Genomic DNA, 21,958 nt, shown 5'->3' on the forward strand with positions numbered 1-21,958 from the left:
TAGGGGCCAGTGTTGCGGCATAGCAAGTAAAGCCGCTGCCTGCACTCCTGGCATCCCACGTGGGCACCGGTTTGAGTCCTGATTGCTCTGCTTCTGATCCAGCTTCCTGCTAATGTGCCCGGGAAAGCAGTGAAAGATGACCAAAGTACTTGGGCCCCTGCACCCATTTGAGAAACCTGGAAGAAGTTCCAAGCTGCTGGCTTTGGTCTAGCACAGCCCTGGGCATTGCAACCATTTTGGGAGTGAACCAAGGGATCGAAGATTTCTCTGTCTCTCTATCTCTTTCCCAGTCAATGTAAGGCTGCCTTTGAATAAATAAAATCTTTAAGAAAAAAAAGAAACACTGAGCCAACAGCAATGAACTCCCCTTCCCCCACCATTCTTCCACCCTGCCTGCTGCGGTCCTCTCTTCCCTTCACAGCCAGACAAGGAAACTAGGGTCTTTGTGGGCTTCACTTCCTCTGTTTGCCATCATCTCACAGCTGCTGCTCCTGCCCGAGTCTCTTGCCTGTCTTTTCTCCCTGTCCTGACCGTCAGGATTTCTCTAACAGTCTTCTGCTGTCTGTGCCCTGGGCACCTCCCTGGGTGACTATTTCAGTGTCTGTCTTGAGTCTTACAGACTCCCAGATGCATGTGTTTGACTCCTTACTGTATGTAAGGCTCTTTCCAGTCTGCCCCCGGCCTCTCCATTTGCGTCTCCTGCCCTGCCCTGGTGCTGCTGGTGTTGCGCAGTGCCCTGTGCCTCCTTGGCTTTCTACCTTTCTCTGCATCTGTTGGTCCAGCCCCAGGGACTCTCTGCCCAGTCCCTCGATCCTGTATTTGGACCAACTGCCAGCTGGAGTCGTTCAGCTTCTCAGGGCCCTATCCCTGAGGTCCACTTCTCTGTCACACAGGTCCCTACCCCTGTGCTGGATTATGTGCCTGCTCCAGATATTTCTGTAGTGCCAGCTATGTAAGGATTTTTAGAAAGCATCATATCACATTTTAGATATTTATTTGTGTGTTTTCCTCTCTAAATTCCGAGCTTCTTGAGGACAGTGACTGCATCTTTTCTTTCTTTATCCTTGGGTGCCTAGTATAATGATAAACTCATAAATGTTAAAGGAAAGAGGAACTTTACCATTGACTCACAAGTTAGACGCCTTCTGGTTTTTTTAATAAAGGAATTAAAGTGTGTTTCAAGTATAAATTTATGCTTCAGAAAACACCGTTCAGAATATTTAAAAACTTTATTATCAGAATATAAATTTTTAAGTTTGCCCGTTTGCTTTAGTGTAGTAATTGCATACTGCTGGCCTGATGGATTTACTGTGCCCTAAAGTACCCAAATTACCCGCAGTAAGTAGTTTACCCACTAAAAAGGACTTTGGTCCATTATCTCATTAATCTTGAAGACATTGCTGTGAAGTAGTTAGGGAGCAAATGGTATTATCTTCTCCTAACAGCTGGTCCACACATATGTTGTGTTTTGATATTGTACAGTTTCAGCATTATTTTCTCTGTTGATAAAAAATGAAGTGAGGAATGTTGCACTGTTTAGTACTTTTTTTTGTGAAACAGTATTAAATATTTAGAAGTAAAATGTTTGACCTTAACTATTTTAGGCATTAAGTGTTTTTTTGCTAGAATTTTCTTTTTATGCTAGAGTGTGTGTGGTATGGGGTATAGATGTTAATGTGAGATGTTTGTAACTAACTGGAATATAATTATGAGGTACTCTTTTTAGGGTTTTGATATTATTACTATAACAACCAGTAATTCACCTATTGGTAGGGTCAAAGTTGACCATAGTTTTCTTTCCTTCTTTTACTAAATAAGATTTCATTTATGTACACAAACAATGCACAGATTTTAAGTATCTCAGTGAATTTTACTAGAAGAATAATCCTTGCATTGGCCTTCCTAACTAAGATGCAAAGTGTTTCCATTATCCTGGGAAGTTCCATTTTTGCCTCTTTCCAGTCAACCCCATGCCACCACTGCAAGCATTATTTAGGTTTCTGGACCATAGCTTAGTTTTGCCTGTTTTGGAATTTCATATAAAAGTACCACATTCAATTTGTGGACTAGATGCTTTCACTCAATGTGTTTTTAAATAATACAATACTGATACATACAACAGTATGAGAGAATGTTTGTAGTAAGTATATTTGACAAAGACCTCATATCCAGAACACATAAAACAATACCTGAAAATAAAAAATTAAAATCTATGGGGCTGGCGCTGTGGCACAGCGGGTTAAATCCCCATCCTGAAGTGCTGGCATCCCATATGGGCACCAGTTCTAGTCCTGCTGCTCCTCTTCTGATCCAGCTCTCTGCTATGGCCTGGGAAAGCAGTACAAGATGGCCCAAGTCCTTGTGCCCCTGCACCCACATGGAAGGCCCAGAAGAAGCTCCTGGCTCCTGACTTCAGATCTGCTCAGCTCCGGCCATTGTAGCCATTTGGGGAGTGAACCAGCAGATGGAAGACCTCTCTCTCTGTTTCTACGTCTCTCTGTAACTCTATATTTCAAATAAATAAAAAAACAGTCTTTAAAAAAAAAAACATTACCAATCCAATTTTAAGAGAAGCAACAAACTTAGCACTTCACAACAATGTAATAATGGCCATATTATTTGCTCCCTAACTACTTCACAGCAATGTCTTGATATTTGTCTTTGTGGGTGCATGTATTGAAATTATATTCTACTTTATTGCTAAGTAGTATCCCACTATGTGAGCAAAATACTTTTTAAAAAATCTTTTCTGCGCAGGTGGTGCTGTGGCGTAGCGGGTGGAGCCGCTGCCTGTGGTGCCAGCATCCCATGTGGCCAGTCCTGGCTGTTCCACTGTGGCCTGAGAAGGCAGTGGAGGTTAGCCCAAGACCTTGGGCCCCTGCTTCCATGTGGGAAGACCTGAAGAAGGCTCCTGGCTCCTGGCTTTGGATCCACAGCTCTGGCCATTGTGGCCAACTGGGGATTGAGCCAGCAGATGGAGGACCTCTCTCTCTCTCTCTCTCTCTGCCTCTTCTTTGTGGTTCTGACTCTCAAATAAATAAAATAAATCTTAAAAAAAAAAAAAAAAACTTTCCTGCAATTCAAGTTGTTTCCCATTGATGACTTGTAAAAAAGATTGTTATGAAAATTCTTGAACAAGCCTTTTTTAAAAAATTGTGGTTAAAAAGTTTAAAATTTACTCTCTTAACCATATTTAAAGGAACAGTACATTGGTGTTAGCTACTCATATGCTTACCCATACCAGAGCTTATTCAGCTTGGAAAACTGAAACTCCACAGCCATAGGACAAAAGCTCCCTTTTCCCTATGCATCATGCCTTGCCACCCGTGATTCTTAGAGTTGGCTTAGATACTTCTTCAATTTTTTGAAATAAATGCTTGTATAATGCTGTTCATTTTAGCATGATGTTCTCAAGAATTCATCCACTTTGTAGCATAGGACACAATTTCTGTATTTCCTTTAAGGCTCAGTGCTATACTATTGTAGTGTATACTGCATTTTCTTTTATAGTTTTGCTGTCACTTCTTGGCTATTGTGAATAGTGCAGTGGCCAAATACCTCTTTTTTTTATTATTATTATTTTTATTTTTGACAGGCAGAGTGGACAGTGAGAGAGAGAGACAGAGAGAAAGGTCTTCCTTTGCCGGTGGTTCACCCTCCAATGGCCGCCGCGGCCGGCGCACCGCGCTGATCCGATGGCAGGAGCCCATGGGGTGCAGGGCCCAAGCACTTGGGCCATCCTCCACTGCACTCCCGGGCCACAGCAGAGAGCTGGCCTGGAAGAGGGGCAACCGGGACAGAATCCGGCGCCCCGACCGGGACTAGAACCCGGTGTGCCGGTGCCGCAAGGTGGAGGATTAGCCTAGTGAGCCGCGGCGCCGGCCCCAAATACCTCTTTGAGATCCTGTTTTCAGTTCTTTTGGATCAATATCTAGAAATAAGATGGCTGGATTGTAGCTTTTTTTTTTTTCCTTGTTTTTAATTTGAGAAGCAGAGAGTGAGAGAAACTACCCATCTGCTGGTTCTCTCCCCCATGCCTGTAATGGCTGTGACTGGATTGGAGCCAAAATCTGGAGCCTGGACACAATTCAGGTCTCCTGTGTGGGTGGTAGAAAACCAATTACTTGAACCACTGCTGCCTCCTAGAGTCTGTATTAGCAGGAAGCTGGAGTCAGGAGCTAGGCCCTGGAGTGGAACTCAGGGACTAATGTGGACATCTTAACCAGTAGGCCAAACATCTGTTCCAGTTCTGTTTTTAGTTGATGAATTTCCTACTGTCTTCCACAGTAGTTAGACCACTTTGCATCCCTGCCAACAGTGCATGAGGGTACCAGTTACTCCACATCCTTGCAAACACTGTTCCTCTCCTCCCCTCCCCTCCTCTTCTCCTTCCCTCCTTCCCTCCTTTCTTCCCTTCCCTTCCCTTCCCTTCCTTCCCCGCCCCCCTCCTTCCTCCCTCCTCCCTCCTCTCTCCTCCCTCCTTTCCCCCTCTTCCCATTCCTCCCCCCTCCTCCCTCCCTCTTTCTCCCCTCCCTTCCTGTTTGTCAGAATTAAAAGCTGAATTTTGAATGGGTTCTTGGACTGCTGGTTCATATCCGTCAGCTTGTTCAGCTTCAGCACCTGTCTCATCCCCAGTGGCTTCTGCAGAACTACCACCTTCACCTGAAGCTCCATCAGCTTTCCCGATTCAAACTTGGGTTTCTTTAACATTTTTGCTTTTCTAACAGAGACATGATGGAGAGGATAAATAGATGGGCAAGCCTGTTTTGTGTCTTCTTTAATACTGTCTGGAATAGATGTATTGACCACTTCTTTTAATTTGTTTACACCTATTGCATCCTGATTTCCATCATCTTCCAGATTTGGCAGACCTGTTGGTGCTGAGCATAAGGAATCTTCCATATCTGGTTGTTGCATTTTTTAGTAAAAATCAACACAAAACAGACAAAAGCAAATGACAGTAGTTCATCTTGACATCAAAATGTCCTTAATGTGTTGTACTCTGTGAATTAACGGTAAAACTAGCGTTCAAACAGTACTTTACACTTTGTGTGTCTGTGTGGGCACACTGTTGAAATCTTTACTTAGTATATACTAAGTTGATCTTCTGTATATAAAGATAATTAAGAATGAATCTTGATGAAGAAAGGGATGGGAGAGGGAGTAGGAGATGGGATGGTTTGCGGGTGGGAGGGTGCTTATGGGGGGAAACCGCTATAATCCAAAAGTTGTACTTTCAAAATTTATATTTATTAAATAAAATATCCAAAATAAAAGAGCTTCAATCACGGCCTGCCATTTTTTGACCACAGAATACATTTTGTCATGGGTAAGATCTGTGCCATGGAAGCTAGTCAGGCAGTTTTTGCATGGAACATACTCAGTTATTAGCTTGGATTTTCTAAATTCAGGTTCAACATTCTGCAGATGAAGAAGACTCATCATCATAAAGACTCAGTTCAAACACATGGCCCTCAAGGCCATCAGATAGAATTTTGGTTCCTCAAATCCTTGTGACTAATGTTTTTCCAATATTTCTTACATTAAACATAGCAGGTGCTTTCACATCATACCAATCTTTCTTAAAAAAGGGATCAACCACTTCCTTCTTGGCTCCCTTTTTACCACTCTTTGTAAGGCACTTGTTCTTGCTAGCTGGACTCATGGTAGTGCTCAGAGAACCACGTGGACTAGTTTCTGGTGTTTTGAGAGTGAGTATCTCAAAGGTGGTGAGGGCATTTCTCAGTGTAGTTTTGATTTGCATTTGCCTGATACTTAGTTATGTTGAACATCTTCATATATGCTTGTTGGCCATTTGTATAGTTTCTTTGGGAGAAATAAAGTCAGCTCCTTTCCTGATTTTAAAAATCAGGTTATCTTTTATTGTTGAGTGCTAGGAAGTCTATATATTCTGTATATTATCAGTTGTGTAGTTAACAAATATTTTCTCCAATCTGTAGACTGCTGTTTTCGTTCCTGTTGTTTTTTAGTTTTTATTTTTGTAGTCCTAGTTGTCTATTTCTGCTTTTGTTGCCAGTGTTATTGGTGTCCTTTCCAAAAAATCATTGCCAAATCCAATGTCATGAGGCTTTTTCTGTTTTGTTTTTTTTTTTTTTCTCTAGAAGTTTTATAGCTTCAGGCATTATATTGAGGTTTCTAAATCCATTTTGAGTTCATTTTTGTATATGGTGTACGGTAATGGTCAGACTTCATTCTTTTGTATGTGGATTTAGTTTTACCATTGCCATTTGTTGAAGAGATTGTCCTTTCTCAATTTTGTAGGCTTTTTACTTTTCTTGAAAATAATTTGGCCATATATGTGTGTGTTTCTTTATGAGATTTCATTTTATTCCTTGTTCTCTATGCCCGTTTTTTACATAAGTAACATACTGTTTTGATTACTGTAGCTTTGTTTTCTGTTTTGAAATCAGGAAGTATGAGTCTTTCAGTTTGGCTTTTCTTTCTTGATTGTTTTGGCTGTTCTGGGTCCTTTAAGATTCCACATGAATTTTAGAATTTTTTTTTCTATTTCTGCAAAAAGTGCCATTAGCATTGCAATAGGTATTATATTCAATCTGTAGATCATTTTGAGTAGTATGGACATCTAACAATATCAAGTCTTCTAATCCATAGATATGTAAAGTCTTCTTATGTATTTGTGTCTTTAATTTCTTTCAGCATTGTTTTGTGTTTTTTTTTTTTTTTAGGTTATAAGTCTTTTGACTCCTTGGTTGTTTTTTTTTTTTTTTTAACCAAGTATTTCATTCTTTTTTGTTACTATATAAATGACATAATTTCTTAATTCCATTTCAGATTATTAACTGTTAGTATGTAGAAACACAGCTGATTTTGAACCCTGCATGTTTGCTAAATATGCTTAATTCTTTTTCAGAAAAATTGTATTTATTTATTTGAAAGGCAGAGTTACAGAGAGAGGGGGGGAAGAGACAGAAAGAGATCTTCCATCTGCTAATTCACTCCCCAAATTACTGTAACAACCAGGCTGGGACAGGCCAAAACCAGGACCCGGAACTCCATCCAGGTCTCCCTCATGAGTGGCAGTGGCTCATACACTTAAGCTATCTTCTGCTGTTTTCTCAGGCATATTAGCAGGGAGCAGAATCAGAAATAGAGTAGCCTCAACTTGAACTCGTGCTCATATGGTATGGGATACAGGCGTTGCTAGTGGTCACTTAAACCACTGTGTCTTAACATCAGCCCCTAAATATGCTTAATTCTAACAGATTTTTGTGGAGTATTTAAGATAATATATGCAAACAAATATAATTGTACTGCTTCCTTTCCAGTTTGGATACCTTTTATATATTTTTCTTGCCCAACTGATCTGGCCCAACAGTATGTTAAATAGAAGAGGAGAGAGTGAGCCTCCTTGCTTTGTTGCTGATCTTAGAGAAAAAACTTTCAGTCTTTCATCACTGGGTAGCGTGCTCACAGTGGACTTTTCTTGTGTGAGGGCATCAAAATGTTCATGGAAAATGGAATTAAAAAGTAAAAATTAGAAATATAAGCTTCACTTCTCAACCTGTGTTTCATCAGGTTCAAGACACTTTGGTAAGTGATGACACCAGCCATTTAGTCTACCCCTAAAGACCTGAGGGTCCTGGGAATTTAACAATACCAGTGCAGTTTCTTTTGCATTATTAACTGAGGACAAATGGGTGACCTTTGAAGATTTTTGTGAGGTTTGGAAACAAAAAGAAGGCAGGAGGAGGAGCCAAATCAGGATTCTAAGACTGGTGCTCAGGATTTCTTGTAGAAATTCTTGCAGAATTGCCCTTGTTTAATGAGAGAATTGAGCAAGAATATGGTTGTGGTGGAGGACTCCATAGTGAAGCTTTCCTAGGAGTTTTTTTCTGCCACATCTTTGGCTAACTTTCTCAGAACACTCAGAAGGAGCTGATTTACCATTCTTTGGCTCTCCAGAAAGTCAACAGGCAAAATGCTTTTCACATTCCAGAAAACTATTGCATGACCCTTGCTGTTGGCATCATGCTTTTGCTTTGTGAAATGGACCACTTCCATCTCTTGGTAGCCATTGCTTTGGTTGTGGTTTTTCTTCAGGACCATACTGGTAAAGCCATGTTTGATCCCTTGTTACAATTCTTGGAAAAAAATGCTCAGGCTCTCATCCCACTTGTTTAAGATTATCATTAAGGGCTCTGCTCTCGTCTGTAGCTGATTTGTGTGTAACAGTTTGGGTAGCCATCAGGCAGAAAGTGCTTCATTTTAACATTTCGGTCAGAATTGTTTAAATTGAACCAGTTGAGATGTCTGTGGTATTGGCTACTGTTTCTGTTGTTAATTGTTGTTCCTCTTCAGTTAGAACACAAAAAAGATTAAATTTTTTTGTCTGCCACTGTGGCCTTGATCTTCAACATCATCTTATGCTGGGACTCAACTGCCACTCATATGGGATTTGGCATCACAGAGAGCAGCTTAATCCACTGTGCCACAGAACTGGCCCCTGTCTTATTCCTTTTAATAATAAATTACCCATTTGTAAGTTGCTTATTTCTTCGAAACATTGTCCCCTTAACCTTCTTGCAAACTATCAGTGATTACACCACATTTTCCCACTCAAACTTCACCAAAAAGTTGATGTTTGGTTTGACTTCAATTTTAGCAGAATTCATGTTGCTTTGAAGGGGCTCTTTGAAGGTGATGTCTTATCTTTGTGCCTCAAGTTGACCCTGTTCAGACATAGAAAGTTAGTATGAATTGATTTTAGTGCAAAAGAAATTGAAATTCATGCATAGCTTTTTCTTAATCTGTATTTTCCATGATATTAAAGCCTTGTATATGGCTTTTATTATGTTTATAAGTCTCCTAAGTTGTGTGTATTCTCTTTTAGCTGGTTAAGTCAATTATTTTGAATTCTTTGTCAGATAATGCATAGGTCTCTATTTCCTTAGTTTCAATTTCTGGAAACTCATTTTGTTGATTGGACTATGTTTTTGTATTTCTTTGTATGTCTTGTGATTTTTTATTGGAATTTATGTATCTGAAAAACTGACTTCTCCCAGTGTTTATGGCTGATTTTATACATGAGAAGACCTGCAAAAGTCAGTCTGGGCGGAGATTCTGAATGCCTCCCACATCTATTTTGAGGATGCATCTTCTCCAGGATTTCCCCTGTAGTTTCCAATTAGAGTCCTGCTAGTTTCTGGGTTGTTTCCTCTGGTGTCTGGAATGCTACAGGCTCTCTGGTGCTGCAGCAAACACTGCTGAGGTCTGCTTTATTCTCAGAGACCCCTGATTCCCTGTCAGTGTTTTGAGTGAAGGGAGATAGAAACTGTTTCTCAGGATGCTGCCTGAAAAGCTGCGATTTGGGGCATAGTTCCTACTCTTCCTTTTTGTCTCCCAAGGGAGAAGCCACAAGATGGGAATTTTCTCATGATCAGGTGGGCTATGCTGTTTTTGGGTAAGGGTGATTGCAGATAAAATGAGATGGTTTATTGTTCAACCCACTGTTCTTGGCAGTACACTTACCTGGGGGGTACTGAGACCTTTTAACTGGCTTCTGGAGTTCTCATAAAGGTTTTTCAGACCTTGTACTATTATTAAGTCAGTGTCTACATGGGAGCACAAGGTCTGTGACTTCCAGTCCTGCCATCTTGTTGATGTTACAGTACCTCTTGTAGACATTTATTTTCATTTCTGATTGTGTAAAAAATCTAGTACTGTGGTTAAGGATAGATGTACGTATGTTTAACTTTTATAAGAAACTGCCAAATTCCAAGATGGCAGAAAAGGGAAGGAACTTAATGCTCTAGTCCAGGGGCAGATAGTTTAAAAAAAAAAAAAAAGAAAGAAAGAAAGAAAAAAAAATGAAGCGAGTGCAACTTGTAGCACTGAACTCAGGAGCTCCCTACCACACCAGTCTTGTTTATGTGATCCCTTTGATACTTAATCCTATCATTATGATCAATTATGAACTTAAACCGATCACTTTGACTAGTGAGATGGCATTGGTACATGCCACCTTGATGGGATTGAATTGGAATCCCCTGTCACATATCTAGCTCTACCATTAGAGGTAAGTCTGAGTGAGCATGTGCTGAACTGTACATCTCCTCCCTCTCTTATTCTCACTCTTATATTTAACAGGGATCACTTTTCAGTTAAATTTAAACACCTAAGCATAATTGTGTGTTAATTAAAGAGTTCAACCAATGATATTAAGTAAAACAAAAAAAAAATACTAAAAGGAATAAAATAATAAGTTGTTCCTTGACAGGACAAGGGCTGATCAAGTCATTGTTTCTCATAGTGTCTGTTTCACTTCTACAGGTTTCCTTTTAGGTGCTCAGTTAGTTGTCACCAGTCAGGGAGAACATATGATATTTGTCCCTTTGGAACTGGCTTATTTCACTCAGCATGATGTTTTCCAGATTCCTACATTTTGTTGCAAATGACTGAATTTCCTTTTTTTATTACTGTATAGTATTCTATAGAGTACATATCCCATAATTTCTTTATCCAATCTTCTTTATTAATTACATAAATTAATTAATGTTAATTACATGTCTTAGCTATTGTGAATTGAGATGCAATAAACATAGAGGTGCAGACAGCTCTTTCATTTGCCAATTTAATTTCCTTTGGGTAAATTCCAAGGAGTGGGATGGCTGGGTCATGTGGTAGGGCTATATTCAGGTTTCTGAGGAATCTCCAAACTGTCTTCCATAGTTGCTAACCCAACAGTGGGTTAGTGTCCCTTTTGTCCCACATCCTCGCCAGTATCTGTTGTTAGTTGATTTCTGTATGTAAGCCATTTTAACCAGGGTGAGATGAAACCTCATTGTGGTTTTGATTTGCATTGCCCTGATGGCTACTGGTCCTAAACATTTTTTATGTGTCTATTGGCCATTTGGATTTCCTCTTTTGAAAAATATCTATTTAGATCCTTGGCCCATCTCTTAAGTGGGTTGCTTGTTTTCTTGTTGTGAAGTTTCTTGATCTCTTTGTAGATTCTGGTTATTAATCCTTTATCAGTTGCATAATTTGCAGATTTTTTTTCCATTCTATCGGTTGCCTCTTCACTTTCCTGACTGTTTCTTTTGCAGTACAGAAACTTCTCAATTTGATGTAATCCCAATTGTTAATTCTGGCTTTGACTACCTGTGCCTCTGGAGTCTTTTCCAAGAAATCTTTGCCTGTGCCTATATCTTGCAGGATTTCTCTGACATTCTCTAATAATTTGATGGTGCCAGGTCGTAGGTTTAGATCTTTAATCCATGTTGAGTGAATTTTTGTGAAAGATGTAAGGTAGGGGTCTTGCTTCATACTTCTGCATGTGGAAATCCAGTTTTCCAAGCACTATTTGTTGAATAGACTGTCCTTGCTCCAGGAATTGGTTTTAGATCCTTGATCAAATATAAGTTGGCTATAGATGTTTGGATTGATTTCTGGTGTTTTTATTCTGTTCCATTGGTCTATCCATCTGTTTCTATACCAGTACCATGCTGTTTTGATTATAACTGCCCTCTAGTATGTCCTGCTATCTGGTATTGTGATGCCTCCGGCTTTGTTTTTGTTGTACAAGATTGCTTTAGCTATTCGAGGTCTCCTGTGTCTCCATATGAATTTCAGCATCATTTTTTCCAGATCTGAGAAGAATGTCTTCGGTATTTTGATTGGTATTGCATTGAATCCATCAATTGCTTTTGGGAGAATGGACATTTTGATGATATTGATTCTTCCAATCCATGAGCATGGAAGATTTTTCCATTTTTTGGTATCCTCTTCTATTTCTTTCTTTAAGGTTTTGTAATTTTCATCGTAGAGATCTTTAACGTCCTTGGTTAAGTTTATTCCAAGGTATTTGATTGTTTTTGTAGCTATTGTGAATGGGATTGATCTTAGAATTTCTTCCTCAGCCATGGCATTGTCTGTGTATACAAAGGCTGTTGATTGTGCATTGATTTTATATCCTGCTACTTTGCCAAACTCTTCTATGAGTTCCAATAGTCTCTTAGTAGAGTTCTTTGGATCCCCTAAATAAAGAATCATATCATCTGCAAAGAGGGATAGTTTGAGTTTTCCTTCCCAATTTGTATCCCTTTAATTTCTTTTTCTTGCCTAATGGCTCTGGCTAAAACTTCCAGTACTATATTGAATACCAATGGTGAGAGTGGGCTAGAACAGTATTATACAACAAAAACAAAGCTGGAAGCATCACCATACCAGATTTCAAGTCATACTACAGGGAAGTTATAATTAAAACAGCCTGGTACTGGCACAAGACTTGTAGACCAATGGAACAGAATAAAAACTCCAGACATAAACCCACGCATCTACAACCAACTTATCTTTGGCAAAGGAACTAAAATCAATCCCTGGAGCAAGGACAGTCTCTTCAACAAATGGAACTGGGAAAACTACATCTCTGCATGCAGAAATATGAAGCAAGACCCCTACTTACACCTTACACAAAAATCCACTCATTAAATCTGTGACCCGATACCATCAAATTATTAGAAGACATTGGGAAACTGTGCAAGACATTGGCATAGGCAAAGTGTTCTTGGAAAAGACCCCAGAGGCACAGGCAATCAAAGCCATTATCAGGGAGCTATATTGGAAACAGAGCAGCCAGGACTTGAGCCAGAGTGTTCCAGCATGGGATACCAGCATAGCAGGCAGCCCCTTAACCCACTGAACCATAACACTGGTCCCCAAATATATACATTTTAAATATGCTACCATCTCAATCAAATAAGAAGCTGCTTCTCAGTTGAAATTCTTTCTTTCCCTTTGCAGTTATTAGTTTTGCTGCTTCTTGAAATACATAGGAATGAAATCAAATAGTATGAACTCATTTGTGGAATAATGTTTTAGATCCATTCATGTCATTGTGTTTCAGTGATTTGATTATTTTTATTCCTGAGTAGTATTTGATGATGTGGATGTTCTTGAATTTGTTTATTCTTCATGGATGGAGTTATTTCCAGTTTTTGCGTGCTGTGAGTGAAGCCACCTTGAACATGTTTTTGTGGAAATGGAGCCATCATTTCTTGTGTAAAACCCAGAGGTAGAACTGCTGAGCCATATTTTAAGCATAGGCCCAGCTTTCAAAGAGATGACCAAATACTCCTACAGGGTGGTTGTACCTTTTAATGTGTGCATAATTCGCCTTTAAGACTTAGCATTGCTCCTCATTCTTCACAGCATCTGCTGTTACAGTCTGAATGTTAGCCCCTTCAGTAAATGTGGAATAGTGTCCTTACGTGGTTGGAATTTCTATGTCCTTGATGCTGAGTGTCTCTTAATGCGCTCATTGCTAGTTGTGTGCATGTGTGTTTCAGTCTTTGGCCATGTTTTTATTTGGTTATTTGTCCTTTGTATTATGGAATTGTAGAAATTCCCTGTATGTTCTGTATACAAGTCTTGTGTTGTGAAACCTTTCTTCTACTCTGTGACTTATCTTTTCATTTCCTATTGCAAATTTAAATAACTGAAAATTTTATTTTAAATCAATTAACTTTTTCATTTAGTGATTCTTTTTGTGTTCTAAGAAATTTTTCCTATCTGAAAGTTTCAAAGTTTTTTCCTGTGTTTTTTGGGGAACTTTTATGGATTTTACTTTTATGGTTTACTTCTCTGATCCATGATAGATTTTTGAGCATTATGTGAGCTAAGATTGAGGCTTATTTAGTTTTTTTCCTAAACAGATAGCCCATCATTCCAACACCATTTTTTTTACATGGATTATTCTTTCTCTGCTGGAACATATTGTTGTCTTTGTTGAAAATCAGTTGTCTATTGTCCGATTTTTTTTTCTGTTCTGTTCAGTCAATAGACACGCAAACAAGCACACATAAATACACACGTATATATCTTTATGCTAATATTACACAGTCAGCATCACAGTAAAAGTCTTGAAATCATATGAATGTAAGTCCTCTAACTTGATTCTTTATGAAAATTGGTTTTTTTAATCACTTAATAAGGGACAGGAGTTTGACACAGTGGTTCAGACACCACTTAGAATTTCTGTATCCCATATCAGTACCTGGCTCAGGTCCTGCCTCCACTTTAGTTCTAGCTAATATGTACCCTGGAAGGCAGCAGCTCAAGTACTTAGGTCCCTGCCACCCACTCAGGATACCTGGATTAAGTTTGGGGCTTTTGGTGTTTTTTTTTTTTTTTTTTTTTTTTTTTTTAAGATTTATTTATTTATTTGAAAGTTGAGCCACACACAGAGAGAAGGAGAAACAGAGAGAGAGAGAAAGAGAGAGGTTTTCCATCTGCTGGTTCACTCCCCACTTGGCCACAACAGCTGGGGCTGAGTGGATCTGAGACCAGGAACCAAGAGCTTCCTCCGGGTCTTCCCACGCAAATGCAGAGATCTAAGGACTTGGGCCATCTTCCACTGTTTTCCCAGGCCATAGTAGAGAGCTGGATTGGAAGTAGAGCAGCCAGGACTCAAACTGGTGCCCACATGGGATACTGGCACTGCAGGCTTTACCCGCTATGCCATAGCACCAGCCCGCAGGCTCTTGGTTTTGACCTTGCCTAACCACAGCTATTGTGGGCACTTAGGAAGTGAACCAGTAGTTGAAAGACCTGTCTCTTTCTCTGTCTCTTTTTGTCTCTCTGCCTTTCAAATATTAATAAGTAAATAAATTTGAAGTCACCTTACATTGCTATACAGATTTTAGAGTCAGCTTTATCAGTTTCTACTAAAAAAAATGATGGACCTATAACTGAGTTTGCCCTTAAGCTTTTCATTAATTTGGAAGAATTGACTAATACTGAGTCTTCTAAGACATGACCATGAGATGTCTCTCTGTTTCTAAATTTAAAGATTGTCGCTAATTCACTCAGCACTTGTCTGTATTTTCAGTGCATATGGTCTGTATATTTTTCAGTACGATTATTCCTAATATTTTGTTTTTCAGGATACCATTGAAAATATACTTTTTAAAACACACTTTCCAATTCTTTTTGTTTAGTGTGTAAAAGTACAGTTTTGATTTTATCTGCTGGCAACTTTGCCAGGTTTACCTTTTTGCTATTTTTATAGATTCTTGGAGATTGTGTGTGTGTGTGTGTGTGTGTGTATGTGTGTGGTATGTATGTGTAGGAAACCTTTTCTTCTTCAGAAACAGAATAGTTTGCTTTTTCCTTCCCGGCCTGTAATTTTTGTTCCTCTCTCCATACCCTCCCCCCCTTGTAAATATGCAGTGTTTAGGACCTGCCACATGGTAGTGAACATAAATAGTGAGAATAAACTTTCTGCCTTTCTATCTCTTGATCTTTGGGGAAAACATTCAGCCCTTCATCATTGAATATGATGTTGGCCATTATTTATTTTGTTTAGTTTGATCATTGTCTTTTATCAAGTTGAGGAAATATCTTTCCAGTCATGGTCCCTGAGAGTTTCATCTGTTTTGCTTTTGTTGTGAATGGGTATTGAATTTTATAAAATGATTTTCAATATTTATTGAGAAGACTATATGGTCATTTATTTTTGCATGTTAAACCAACCTTAAATTTCACTGATAAACCCTACTTAGTACAATATACAGTTTACCCTATCTATCCACGAGGTTCCCCCGGTCAGATAACAAAATCCATTGATGCTCAAGTCCCTTATATAATTGCATGGTATTTTCATAGAACTTATGCCTATCACCTGTATACTTAAATCATCTCTGGGTGTTACAGCACAGTAGGATTAGGCTGCCACCTGCAGCGCTGGCATTCCATATGTATACCTGTTGGAATTTGAGTCACGCCCAGCCCACTACCAATCCAACTCCCTGCTAATGTTCCTGGGAAAGCAGCAGAAGATGGCCCAAGTGCCTGGGCACATGCCATCTACCTTGGAGACCCAGATGGAATTCCTGGATCCTGGCTTTGTTCTGGCCCACTTTGGCTATTCCAGCTATTTGGAGAGTGAACCGGCAGATTGAAGACTTTCTCTTTCTGTGTCCCCTCCCGTGTTTCTGTGTAACTATGCCTTTTAAATAAATAAATTTACCAAAAAAAAAAAATCATCTCTAGACTACTTAGAGTAGATTACTAATACATTTCTATGTAATATTTGTCCTGCTTTATTGTTTAGGGAATAATCACAGTCAAAAAAGTCAATACATGTTCATTACAGATGCAGCCCTCATAGGTGAACTACAATTTTTCAATCCAGTTTGTTGAATTTGTGAATACAGAACCCATGATCTGGAGATTGACTGTATGATTGCTTTTTTACTTGTATTATCTTTTTTATATACTTTCAGATACAGTTTGCTAATACTTAGTTGAAATTTTGAATATATGTGTGAGGCATATTGATCTGTTATTTCTTTAATGATATTGTCATTTTTTTTTCCAGTGTGTGGGTCCAGAATATGATCAATCTTGGTGACTGTTTGGGATATAATAACATTTAAAAACATAATATTAATTTTGCAGTTGTTGGGTCTGTTTTCATCTAAATACTTTGAATTTTAGATAGTTTATTTTTCTGCTCTGTGATTTACATTAATTTTCTTACTTTGAAGTTTCCAAATATTTCCCTATTCTTCAACTACTGTAACTGTGATTTCCTAAAAATGTTTTCACATATATGTCCTTTTTTTAAAAGATTTATTTATTTATTTGAAAGGCAGAGTTTCAGAGAGGCAGAGGCAGAGAGAGAGAGAGGGAAAGATCTTTCATCTGCTGGTTCACTCCCCAAATGGCCCCTGCAGCTGGAGCTGGGCCAATCCAAAGCCAGGAGCCAGAAGCCAGGAGCTTCTTCCAGGTCTCCTACGTGGATGCAGGGGCCCAAGCACTTAGACCATCTTCCACTGCTTTCCCAGGCCATAGCAGAGAGCTGGATGGAAAGTAGAGCAGTCAGGACTGGTACCAGCACCCATAGGGGATGCCAGCACTGCAGGCGCTGGCTTCACCCACTGTGCCACAGTGCCGGCCCCACATATATGTCCTTTTAATTTTGAAGACTTCACTGCCAATTCCAAGTTGTGTGTTGCTTGGGTGTCTTTTTCTAAGGATTTATTTTTCTCTTGACCTTGGGTAACACTACTTTTTTATTATCACTCAGACATTATTGATTATGTGATAGTGTCTCTGGATTCTGTTATCTTTTAAGAATATTGAGTTTTGTTTGTGAAGTAGTTCCTCTGTTGCCTTAGTTCTCTTACTGAACTGTTTTAGGGTATTTTTCTTTTTCTGTTATTGTAGTTTTTGATTTTAAAATTTTTATTTTTTTTAACTTTTGTATTTTCATTTCTTTACTAGGAGAGTCTAACTCTTGATGATTTGAATATTATAAGACTCTGGGTACTCTTTTTTTTATTTTATTATTTATTTAGTTTTTAAAGTTTTTTTTTAAACTTTTATTTAATGAATATAAATTTCCAAAGTACGATTTATGGATTACAATGGCTTCCCCCCCATACCGTCCCTCCCACCCACAGCCCTCCCCTTTCCCACTCCCTCTCCCCTTCCATTCACATCAAGATTCATTTTCGATTATCTTAATATACAGAAGATCAGCTTAGTATACATTAAGTAAGGATTTCAACAGTTTGCTCCCACACAGAAACATAAAGTGAAAATTAATAGATGATTTTTTTTAGATGATGATGAAATCAGATCAGACCTATTGTCATGTTTAATCCCAGTGAGAGTCAAGTTGGGAATTGATAATTTCTTTTTCTTTTTCTTTCTTTTTTTTTTTTACAGAAGATCAGTTTAGTATACATTAAGTAAAGATTTCAACAGTTTGCACCCCCATAGAAACACAAAGTGAAATATACTGTTTGAGTACTCGTTATAGCATTAAGCCTCAATGTACAGCACATTAAGGACAGAGATCCCACATGAGGAGTAAGTGCACAGTGACTCCTGTTGTTGACTTTACCAATTGACACTCCTGTCTATGGCATCAGTAATCTCCCTATGCTCCAGTCATGAGTTCCCAAGGCTATGGAAGCCCTCTGAGTTCTCCAATTCTTATCTTGTTTAGACAAGGTCATAGTCAAAGTGGAGGTTCTCTCCTCCCTTCAGAGAAAGGTACCTCCTTCTTTGAAGACCTGTTCTTTCCACTGAGATCTCACTCACAGAGATCTTTTGCCAGAGTGTCTTGGCTTTCCATGCCTGAAGTACTCTCATGGGTACTCTTAAAAGCTTTGAAGAGTATTTTCTTTGTTTATCTTAGTAGGCAGTTGATCCAATTAGATTTAGGTGGCTAGGTCTGGCCCAGTCTTCTGTGGCCTCTTATTCTAAGGTTCACCCAGTCCCAAACCTTGGTGGACTATTTTGGTCTGCGCAGCATTTGCACCCAGAGGTCAGTCTTGTACTTGACCACACTATTGATCTCAAATCCTTTGTGATGTTTATTCAGTTCAGTTCCTTTTTGTTCAGGGCTCAGGGGGTGAATCCACACGCAGATTTAAAGGATCCTTTTCTCAGCTCTGTCCTCTCTCTTACCTTTCCCCATGGACCCTCCCTTTTTGATATGCTGCCTAGTAAGCGGAGGCCTTAGCCTTGCCCCATGATCATATTTGTGGTGCCTGCATGTAACTCAGAGCAAGTCGGGGAGAAAACAAGCCTGAACGTATTGATGCTGCTGGTTGGGTGGCTGGTGCTCTGCCTGCCTGACTTTGCAGGTGTGTTCCTGGGGCTTATCTGAAATGGCAAAAACTTTGTCTTAAGGTGTCTCCTCCCTCCCCACCATCTGAAAGAAAGAATGGGTTTTATCTTGGAGCTTTTCCTATCTAAGTCTGCTTCCCCTGTTTCCCCAGGAGATAGGGGAAGTGCCAGACAGATACTGAGAGATGCAAAACAACAGCAGTAAAAACAGGGAAATCATTACGGTATTATGATTGTTCTGTGAATTTTGGTTTCCTTCCCCAGTCCCTGTACTCTTACGGACTTTTTAGAGTCTTCCTTTCATTGTTGTATGTAGTCTGTCCTTGGTTTTTAGTTACAATTACTGTGGGAGAGTGGATGGTGTGTGTTCATTCCATATTTCTCTGAACCAGACTCCTCTGTATTAGCTTTGAAACAACATACATTAATGAAAATTCCTCAAGTATTGTGTAATGTTCTTTATGGAGTTGTTCACTCTATAGGAAGAAAGAAATTTGGGATCCTTCTATGTCATCTTTGTCTCATGCCATCTTTTGTATTTTCCTGGGCAAATGAGCTTTTAAACTATAAATAAAAAGATATATATATATATATATATATATATATATATATATATAAAGAAAATTTCTAGATGCTTAAAATATCCAAGCAATATGGTGGTCATGAGACTAACTTATGAAAATGTGATAATTTACATATTCCATATATTTGTCAAACTCAGGGACTTGTTATGAGGCATCTTTCTCTTCCACCTATAAATTTGACATTGATAATTGATATCATCTAGCCTTATTAATAATTTTGAATAGTAATCCTGTGGATTCTTGCCATCTGTTCAGTTAAGAATTCTAAATACCGGCTCAAAATAGAATATGGTAAGTTATAAACGGTTTATTCAGTGAAAGAAATGCACGGGAAAGTGAGGGCTTTATTTAGGGGAGAAGGAAGTCTAGAAACTAAGTTGGATGCATACCAGGCAGAGAGCAGAGCAGGAGCCATGTGGAGCAAGTGTATGATTATGAGCAGGACAGCAAAGAGAGAGCTGGCCAGAAGGCTGTGTATCTGAAGGCACAGGGCAACAAGGAAGGGGCCCACCATGTTCCAGGCCTTTTATTTACTCCCAAAGGGGAGTGGGTACAGAGTCTGATTGGCAGGTAGGCATCCAGGTGAGATTACACAGAGGGTGTGGTCTTCCAGCTTACAAATCTAATCAATTTTATCCTATTTGCCTGCCTATATCAATAACTATGCCTTTTTCTTGAACCTGGTGTTTTCCTTACTTCGGACCGTTCATTCTTTCTGTTCTCAACAGACTCGTATTCATCTAGAGCATCTCTAAATCTTGTCACTCCCCAAGGCTGTGACCCTACTCATGTCCCTCAGCATGCCTTCCTTTATCTGCTTGCTAGTTTCCTTTGCAGTGACTGGGGACTGCTTTGGATTGTCATAAACTTTTGTCAGACTTTCCCGCTGTGTGACACTCCCATCTAGTTCTGCCTTCAAAATTTCAAAACATATAGATAAAACATGTTCTTCTTCCTCTTTGAGTTTATTATTTTGAAAACATTATAGTCCTTATGGCTACTAAGTAGAAGAAATTTAGAATCATGTTGGCATGATTTGTTGGATTTTTTTCTTGACAATGTAACTCATATTGTTTCCCTTAATTTCTTTGCCACCTGTTCATGAAGGCCCTCATTGCTTTGTCCCTTCTGTTTGTATTTTGTTTTGAAATTTACTTTTCTTTAAAGATTTATTTATTTATTTGGAAGGCAGAATTACAGAGAGAGAGGAGAGATCTTCCATCTGCTGGTTCACTCCCCAAATGGTTGCAATGGCTGGGTCTGGGCCAGACTGAAAATAGGAACCATGAGCTTCAGCAGGATCTCCTGTGTGAGTGCAGGGGCCCAGGGACTTTGCTTCCTCAGGCACGTTAGCAGGGAGCTGAATCAGAAAGGGAGCAGCTGGCACTTGACTGGCACCCATATGGGATGCCAGCATCACAGCCAGGAAGGCGGTGACTTAACCTGCCATGCTACAACGCCAGCTCTTGAAATTTATTTTGTAAAAATGCTAGTTTATAGGAGAAAAGCAGAAAATGTAGGTAAATGAGAGGAAGAAAAATTATCTATATTCACACAATCCAGAGTTAACTAATTATTCTGAATCTTTCCATGTGATGTTTCTCAAATTTTTCATACTGATACGCATACACACACATAGTTTTTAATGTATTTTGTGAAAGTGAAATTATATTATGCATACTATTTTACAAACTTAAACTTTTCACTTAATCTGTAACTTTTATCAGAAAATTTCTTCACCAGCACATCAACTCTTTAGATAACAGAACTTCACACTTTTGTCTGATGTTCTTCAAATATAGCTAAGATCCTCACAAGCCTTGCTTAGAATACTTCTGTGGCACACTCTTGCTTTCAAGATGAATTTTGTATTTATTCACCTGTCCCCCTGGAACAGTCAGGGAAGAAATGAGAAGCTACCATAGAATATGGAACCACCGTGGTGCTGGGGAGAGCAAGAGCAGTGTCTGTTATAGAGTGTAGGCCGTGGCTCCTTCAAGAAAATGCATTAAGCTCATTCCCAAAGAGTGTCTGGATTAAGCCGGTTTGGAAACATACAGGATGGAGTAGGATTTGTTTGAGGTTGGAAGGGGAAACTTCCTAGGGGGAGTAGAACCACAAGTAAAGCCCAAGGTCTCCAGAGGTTGTAGATACCCTCACCCCTGCCAGAATGGCTGTTACCTAAAAGGCAGAGTAACAAATCCTGGTGAGAAAGGGGAACTCTTATACACTGTTGACGAGAGTGGAAGTTAGCACAGCCACTGTGGAAAACAATATTGAGATTGCTAAACTAGAGACTTGCATGTGATCCAGCGTTCCCACTGCTGGGCTTGGATATACCCAAAAGACATGAACTCATTGTGTCAGAGATACTTGCACCACCATGTTTATAGCAACACTGTTCACAGTAGCCAAAATATGGAATCAGCCAAGGTGTCCATCATCGGATGAATGGATAATGTGGCATAAATACACAGTGGAATATTATTCAGCTATAAAAAAAAGAATGGAATTCTACCATTTGCAAAAAACTGGATGCAACTGGAAGACATCATGTTAAGTGAAATAAGTCAAACACAGGAAGACAAATACCACATGTTTTCTCTGATACGTGGGAGCTAAAATTTTTAAAAGAATGAAAAAAAAAACAGAAAAATACCTCTGTGTATCAGTATTGCTGCAAACATGGTTTGTCAGACTGTGTTTTATACCTTGGTCAAAACAGTGGTTAAGAATGTTGTACGACTACA

General features: G+C 39.1%; 1 protein-coding gene and 1 pseudogene across 4 annotated transcripts in view; one reads left to right on the plus strand and one right to left on the minus strand.

Moving 5' to 3' along the window:
* WWC2 (WW and C2 domain containing 2) overlaps nt 1-21,958 on the plus strand; it is a 262,176-nt gene that overhangs the window by 114,129 nt on the left and 126,089 nt on the right. The window lies entirely within an intron of this gene.
* LOC138848673 (small ribosomal subunit protein eS1-like) lies at nt 4,121-5,566 on the minus strand (annotated as a pseudogene).

The sequence above is a fragment of the Oryctolagus cuniculus genome, chromosome 2 (assembly GCF_051225735.1).
Source record: "Oryctolagus cuniculus isolate XC-2025 breed Fujian yellow rabbit chromosome 2, ASM5122573v1, whole genome shotgun sequence".
In the NCBI taxonomy this organism is placed as follows: domain Eukaryota; kingdom Metazoa; phylum Chordata; class Mammalia; order Lagomorpha; family Leporidae; genus Oryctolagus; species Oryctolagus cuniculus.